This window comes from Eptatretus burgeri, chromosome 9 (genome assembly GCF_056783735.1).
Source record: "Eptatretus burgeri isolate ZD-2024b chromosome 9, Ebu_testis_v1, whole genome shotgun sequence".
NCBI classification, from domain to species: domain Eukaryota; kingdom Metazoa; phylum Chordata; class Myxini; order Myxiniformes; family Myxinidae; genus Eptatretus; species Eptatretus burgeri.
The window spans coordinates 30995154-31003299 of record NC_140969.1 but is presented as its reverse complement, the minus strand read 5'-3'; the positions used below and the strand labels follow the sequence as shown (position 1 = coordinate 31003299).

Below are 8146 nucleotides of genomic sequence, written 5' to 3'. Positions count from 1 at the left end.
CTTGCACATCCATACTTTGAAGCAACTTTTGAATCTGGAAACATCTTTTAAAATAGAGGTCCAGCATGATCTGAGACTGATATGGGCAAGTTATGTTCCACAATAAATCCACTAAAGAGAAGTTCCGCTCGGGTAACATCCTCTTCCTCGCTTGTCCCTTGTTTGGTGAAATAATTCAGAAGTGTACCGGTACTCGTGCTCGAAGATCTCTCCTTTGCAATGTCTGTGTGCCGTTTGCTTCCAACGTACTTCCGAATATCATCGCGACCTCCGTGCTCAACTGAAATATCAACGCTGCATACTGTACAATACGCATGATGAATTCCTCTTTCAGACTTTCGAATACACGGGTATTGGAGACTGTATTCGGTCTTGTACTTCTGAGACCATTTCTTGGTCTTCGTAAGCTTCTTTTCTGCCATTTCGTAATCAACATCGAGGGCTTGAAGCATCGGTAACTTCGAAGTCGATGTTCCACAGCTGCAGCGCGACTCGTAGAACTCTAGCGGCTGTTAAACACCGCACGGTGGTCGCGACCGCCGGGCTGGTACGGGGCCCAGCTGCATGCAGTGAGCGTATCGCATGCATATACACTGTGCATACATACCGCATGCACTGTATTGCACACATACCGCATGCACTAAATCTCAGTGCATGATCGCATAAGCGAGATCCAGACCCAATGTTTCGCTGCTCCTCATTTGAATTTGCAATTTTTTACGTATAATTTGGTAGCAGCGAACGTTATGGAGTTACCACATGCTATACGTAGCAGACGATGCTTTTCATTCAATTCCCATACTAGTACATTCTGATTAGTGAACAGTGCAAAAATATCAAAATTTCGGGAGGATAAGGATAATGATCGTAAGGGCGGGAGTTTGGGTGAATTTTCGGAAGCCTCCCGATGAAATCGGGAGGGTTGGCATCTGTGTATATATATATACATATATATACATATATACACATATATATATATATATATATATATATATATATATATATATATATATATATATATATATATATATATATATATATATATATATATATATATATATATATATATATATATATATATATATATATATATATATATATATATATATATATATATATATATATATATATATATATATATATATATATATATATATATATATATATATACACACACATATATATATATATATACACACACATATATATATATACACACACATATATATATATATACACACACATATATATATATACACACACATATATATATATATACACACACATATATATATATATATATATATATATATATATATATATATACACATATATACACACACATATATATATACACATATATATACACATATATATATATATATATATATATATATATATATATATATATATACACACACATATATATATATATATATATATATATATATATATATATATATATGTATACATACATACATACATACATACATACACACACCTTTATAATCACTGACACAGAATGGCAAGTCACGTGATCTTGCACAGGCACGATCGCTTCCGAAGGGAGAGGGCATTTCTTCGTTTTATGGTGGTAAGAATGGAGAAGCGTCTGTGGGTTTATGTTGTTTACGGACAATGCAGTAAGTGGAAGGAAGTCGTACACATTTATCGTTTACAAAGTGTGGGTGTTGTTACAATGCATATTTTAAGAATTGCATGTTTATATTTACAGGTGGACCTCTGTCTCAAGCCCTGGTTATAACAAACAATGAGAACCTATTTTCATCAATACATATTGCCATGTATTCTCAATCCATGGAGCTGGAAATTAACCTGGAAATCATCAAGGATTGCTTAATCAGACACAATGCCGTACGTTCGAAAATCCCTGAAATACAGATGAGATTGCCTTAATCAACTGGAAAGGCACTCGGTAGAGTGTATACCTGCCCCAAGCTGAACGGTTTACGTTTTGTATCCCACTGATAGGCTGGACCTGGATCCAGACCTGAGCCAAAATCGAATCAGCTTGTTCTTGTCACTCAACCAACTCATCCATCTTGTCTCATCCGAATTGAGATATCATGTAACATACAATCTTTAGCCCTATCATTTAATGGTGAAGAATCACATTAAAAATAATATAGTAGCTGGATCCGGATCGGGCAATGAGAATTTTAAAATAAATTCCTTTTATCTTTTCCAAAATCCAATCGATTCGTCCTCGTCACATTCCCAAACTGTCCACCAAATTTTGTCCAAATCGTCCACAAGTTTTTGAGATATCCTGTTCAGAAACAAACAGACAAACAGACACAGGTGAAAACCTCTGCCCACCTTCAGTGGCAGAGTTAAGTTAATTATCCAAAACATCAAGAGAATAACTTCATTATTCCCTGTGTTTTGGGGTAGCTCTGGTGGCGAAGTAAAAGGCACAGGGATGCCGAGGAGAAAAGCGGGTGGAGACACTCGGCTGGGTGGGCAAACGAAGCTTGCTTGGAAGAGTCAAGGGAAGAGGCTCAGAAAAACAAAATTTAGGATTTTTGGAAACCGAATTTATGCTTCACAGCAGCATTTTGTCTTCCTTGTAAGGCATGCCGCTTTCTTCCTCAACTATTAAAAGCACTCAAAATGACTTTTACTGTATTGTACTGCATTTATCGGTGGTTCAGGAATTGAACCCAGATCAGACAGAATGGCTATCTCTTTCACAGCTTATTAAGTAAACCGTTACAAATCTAAATTCCATTGACATATCAAAAAGGGAAGATGTGAATTTAACATGCTGATAACTCGAATTGGCTCTGTTAATGATGCGCAACATGGGATCAGCTTCAATAATGACAATTACTGTGCTCTCCACTTTGGTTTATAAGTTCCAGATCCACTCCATAATGTTCGTCTTCGACTTATAATCACAAATTGTGACTAATGGCATTTCCTAGCAACCCATTCGACTGTAAAGAATAGTTTTATTTTGTAACTTTTGCGGAATTTACCTTAAAAATGACTAAAGCTGAAAACTGTTACATAAAGAGCGTATTCTCATCACCCATCATCGAGTTATTTAGCCGCTTGCAGAATGCAAATACAATCCACTTCATCAAATACATAAAACTCATAATCCACTTTATCAAATATATAAAGCTCATATTTATTATATCTACATGAAAAATGCACCCCAACTTCTGCAAGCATGCCCCACAAATCTACATATATACATATGCTGTACATACAAATACCAGTTGACTCACTTCGCACATCGGACGTAGTCGGAATGTTGGTTCAGAGAAAAGAGCAATCTTTGTTGATCGACAGTCCACAGTTTTATCGATTTGTCATCCGAGGCTGTGATGAGCTCTTCTCCATCTGCTGACAAGGCTACACTTCTTACAGCTGCTGTGTGAGCTTTGAACGTCGTTGACTGTCTATTCCTAAAAAGGAAAAAAACACAAAATAACTGGCACAGCAGGGAAAGATTAGAACGGCACTCAGTAACACACCTACTTCTGCCAGGCTGAATAATTTATGTTTTGTATCCCACTTACAGGCTAGATCTGGATTCGGATCTTAACCAGAATTGAATCGGCTTGTTTTAATCACCAAACTAATTCATCCACCTAGTTTAGTTATGTCACCAAACTAACTCATCCACCGAATTTAGTTATAACTCTTCCACAACTTTTGAAACATCATGCAATATAATCGTTTTTGTCTCCAACTCTTAATCATGAAGAATCACTTCAAAAATCAAAAAATTATTGGATACGGATCTGGATGTTCACCAAAATTGAACCAATTCAACCTTGTCACACACTCAACCTACCTGTCCACCAAGTTTCGTCAGAATCCATCCCCAACTTTTTGAAATATCGTGCTACATATCGTTTTGGCCCGATCTCTCTAAGGTGAAGAATCGCATAAAAATTCTTGTCTCCGGATCTTCACCAAAATCGAATCACTTCGTCCTTGTCACACACCCAACCTGTCCAAGTTTTGTCTGAATCCATCTGCAATGTTCTGAGACATCCTGCTCAAAGACATTCATTCAGACAGACATGAGTGAAAACATAACTTCCGTCTACCTTCAGTGGTGGAGATAATAAACAATCATGACCAATTCCCTCACAGATATTAAATAACATTTCCAAGGGGATTGTAAGGTAGAAATGCAATATAAATCATAAATAAAAATACAACAAAGAAACAAAACCACACCAATGATGCGAGAACAAGTCATACCATAAAGAAAATTAAAGGTTCGGATAAGTTAAAGATTACCAACAAAAAAGGACAACACAAATGTCAGAGGGCAGCTATGCCATATGGTCGACCCTTGAAGAGGGTGATGGTGACGCAGAGAAATTCAAGAGATGGAAACACTTCAAGTGGTTGACCATACAAAAAGACAAGTTTGTTTGTGTAACAATTCTTCTGGCGTGACATGGTGAGACTAAGATTTGTCAGGATTGAAGAACATGTTCCATTTAGTAGACCAGCATATAATCATTTTCAGAAGAGTAGAGGCCGATACAGTAGCTCTGTGTCTGTCAGTGGGATGGGGTTATTGTACGAGACAATTGGCAATCTGCACAAAAAAAGAAAAAAAAAAGGTTTTCCAGGGCGTCGGGAAGGTCATTTGTGTAGATGCGGAACAAAGCTTTGCCCAAGACCTTACGCTGGGGGACTCCATCCTCAACAGAGTGAATAGATGAGAGGATACCACCGAGAGCAACGTGCTGACTCAATATGAAGAGCAAAGTGAGTTGCCAGACTGTGTCAAATGCTTGAGATATGTCTACAGAGAGGACCCTGATATCTTGTTTGAGATTCCAGGCCTCTATTCATTGTTGGGAGAGCCAAAGCAGCATGCATAAAGGCCCTGTCACACCTTGACGGTTTAGCCAGCGTATGGCAAGGTCTCAAAATGTATGTAAAACGCTGGCGTACGCTGAACTATTGATGTTTTTTTAAGTTTTGGGAGTTTAATAACGTGTTGGACGTATGCATAACGTATTAGTAACGTACACAGAACGTTTTAATCACATATAGATAACTTATACCAACGAATGCTATTCATAGGCTGTGGCTCAACGATTCAAATCATAACCGCACTAGATATCGAAGTGTGAAGCCGCTGTCACACCTTGACGTTTTAGCCAGCGTATGCCGACGTATGAAAAATTTGCCGAACCAAGCTGGCACACGTCGAATACGTTATGGGTAAGTTTTGAATACGTTAAGAGCACGCTGGCATACGTCGTAGTACGCTGGCATATGTCATTGTACGCCGAGAAATTTTCAGCATGTTGAAAATTTCTCGACGTACTCGACGTATGACACACGTTCCGCATACGCTGGCATAAGTTGTAGGCACACTACGCAATCGTTGACACACGTCAACATACGTTACTTGTAAGGTACTCAGAAGTCGAAACACGTCGAGGTAATGGTTAGCGTCAGTGTTCCAGACTCCCTGGTAAATTTTTTTTTCTTCGGTATGACGGTGATGTTGACACCGATTTCTCGTGCGGTTATGATTTAAATCGTTGAGCGGCAGCCGATTAATTACATTATATTATAACCGCACTATAAACCGAAGTGTCAACATCACCGTCATACGAAATAAAAAAAATAAAAAAAACAAAACACGGAGTCTGGAACACTGACGCTAACCATTACCTTGACGTGTTTCGACTTATGAGTACCTTACAAGTAACGTGTGTCAACGATCGCGTAACGTGCCTACAACACGTTACTCATAGGTTAGAAATAAGTTTCGGGTACGCTAAACATTACCTCGACGCGTTTCGACTTATGAGTAACTTACAAGTAACGTGTGTCAACGATCACGTAACGTGCCCACAACTTATGGCCAGTGTTATGCGGAACGTGTGAGTCATAGGCTGGCATACGTCAAAAAATTTCAAGCATGGAAAATTTGTCTAACAGCTCGGCGTGCTACGACGTATGCCAGCATACTACGACGTTTGCCAGCATACTACGACGTATGCCAGCGTGCTCTTAACGTATTTGACGTGTGCCAGCATTTTAGCCAAATTTTTCATACGTCAGGCTTACGTTGGCTAAATCGTCAAGGTGCGACAGGGCCTTAAGCTAAGGTGACTGGGTCGAGACCAAACTTAAGAAGAAAAAAAAAAGGGAAACATTTTGAGTAATGGCAACTGTGATGTTGAATTCCATGACTTTGCTTATAATTGGAAGTAAGCTAATGGACCTGTAGGTAAGAAGATGTTGTTTATTACCCCGACACTTGACTGTCAATAGGAGGGGTTTTCAAATCGTTTTCTGCTCTGATTGTAGGCATTAACTTCAAAGGACCAACAGACAACATTGTAACGAGGTCTGCAGAAGCGTGGTCAGACCATCCACAAGATCGGGAACCAATCACAACTCGAGCACTTCAGAGCTCCTGTCAATCATAGAGTTAGGCCACGCCCAGACACGTGGTCAGTCCGTCTTCACCGTTTAAACAGTCACGGCCAAAGGACATGTCTTTGTTAAGATATGGAAAGATTTGTGTTTCTGTCATCTTTAACTGCAATGTCGCCTTACATTGTGTGGTCAAGCTGACAGGAATTTGTATCTCCATTTATTTTATCGAAAAAAAATCGACATCATTACATACAAGGGGTTGGGGTCGCACATAGTCGCTATCTTGTCCTCGCTTCGAATAAAAGTAGGGCAAAAAAAAAATTCCTTTTGTTTACTAAACTAACAATTTCGTTTTATTTTAGTTCCATTTTTACTGATACATCAACAACTTGTTGAATATTGGCATATTTTTATTTTCTTTTTTTGTTTATGAAAAGAAAAAAAAAACAAAAAAAAAACAGAGTTGTTGAGGGGAAAAAAATAACAAGGGTGAGCCTATGTCGTCATATTGCCTGCTATTCAGCTACACAAACCTCAGGGATCATTGATGGTATTGAGCTTCATATTTACTTGTTATGTTTGGTAATCGGCTGTTTAAGTATGATCAACATCGTTTTGTAATGGCCTTTTATTTGACCTCGTGATCATTCATGGTATTCATTCTTGTTATTTTTTTATATTGTCTGGTAATGAGCTGGCCAAGTATCAACATCATTTGGTAATTAGCTTTCATTCAACGTTGGGGTAACACATGGTAATCAGCTTGTTTTTTTTCATCCTTTTGTGTACTGCAGCAATTCTATAAAATAAATAGTACGCAAAAACTGCGTGGTTCATCAAAATAAAATCCCCCCTCCCCACCTCGCCTTCAACCCGACGCAACCCACCCTGAAGCACGATATTTCGATTTTCGTGTCGCCGTCATCATTAGTGATCAACTGAAATCTGCTGTGGTGATATACTACAATCTTTTAGAAACACCTGCTTCTTAAGGGAGTAGCAAGGGAGTGTTTTTTTCTCCCATACAAGTTGTACAACTTCCGGGAGTTCGATTTATTATTTAGCGATAACATCCAGTTTTCAAGTTATACTGTCCAGAGATTTACCTTATCCAAAGCATCGAGCCCCATTGATTTTTCAACTGGTGACTGTTGGTTTATAATAATAATAATGATAACTAGAACTGCCACTTTATAACTGCTGGCAGTGATGACCGGGTACCCAGAAGTGTCCGCCTTTGACAACTGATACAACATGAAACTTAAATCATAGTCGCAAAGTTTTGCATTGAAAGGATAAGCGGTGCCAGAGAAAACATTATTTAATGGTGATACAAACACAGGCCTGCTTCGAGACGGCGCGGAACAGACGAGTTACGAACCGGGCAGCACAAAACGTTCAATTTCATTATTACTGGCGACCAGATTCAAATAATTAAATAATTCTGGCTGCCAAACCACGTGGCCGATCAGGTTGAAATTTTAAACTTTTGTTTCACATGTCGCCTAAATTATAAATCTGAAGTTTCGCATATATAGAAGCAGTGGTTCCATAGTAAACATTAATTTATCCTTCAATCTAAGATGGCGGCCAAACCATGTGACTTGTGACCTCATAATTTTTACCATGTATGCAGATATCATGGAGGATGACAGACGCAAATTTTCGCTTCGATAGGTCAAGCAGTTCCAGAGAAAACATTATTTAATATTTTTCTTAAATTCAACATGGCTGCCAAACCATGTGA

The 8146-nt window shown here is 38.4% G+C and overlaps 1 protein-coding gene across 2 annotated transcripts in view; it reads right to left on the bottom strand.

Annotated features, from left to right (window-relative positions):
• The window catches only part of LOC147019830 (uncharacterized), a 23782-nt gene extending 19674 nt beyond the window's left edge, over positions 1-4108 (bottom strand). Inside the window, exons 1-2 of one of the 2 annotated variants that reach the window (XM_085894596.1) lie at positions 3830-4108; positions 3258-3437 (exon numbers count right to left, since the gene is read on the bottom strand). The gene's annotated coding sequence lies outside the window, so the exon portion shown is untranslated. The remainder of the gene's footprint in view (positions 1-3257; positions 3438-3829) is intronic. The other variant, XM_085894595.1, reaches the window with a different exon arrangement.
• Positions 4109-8146: the final 4038 nt, after the last annotated feature.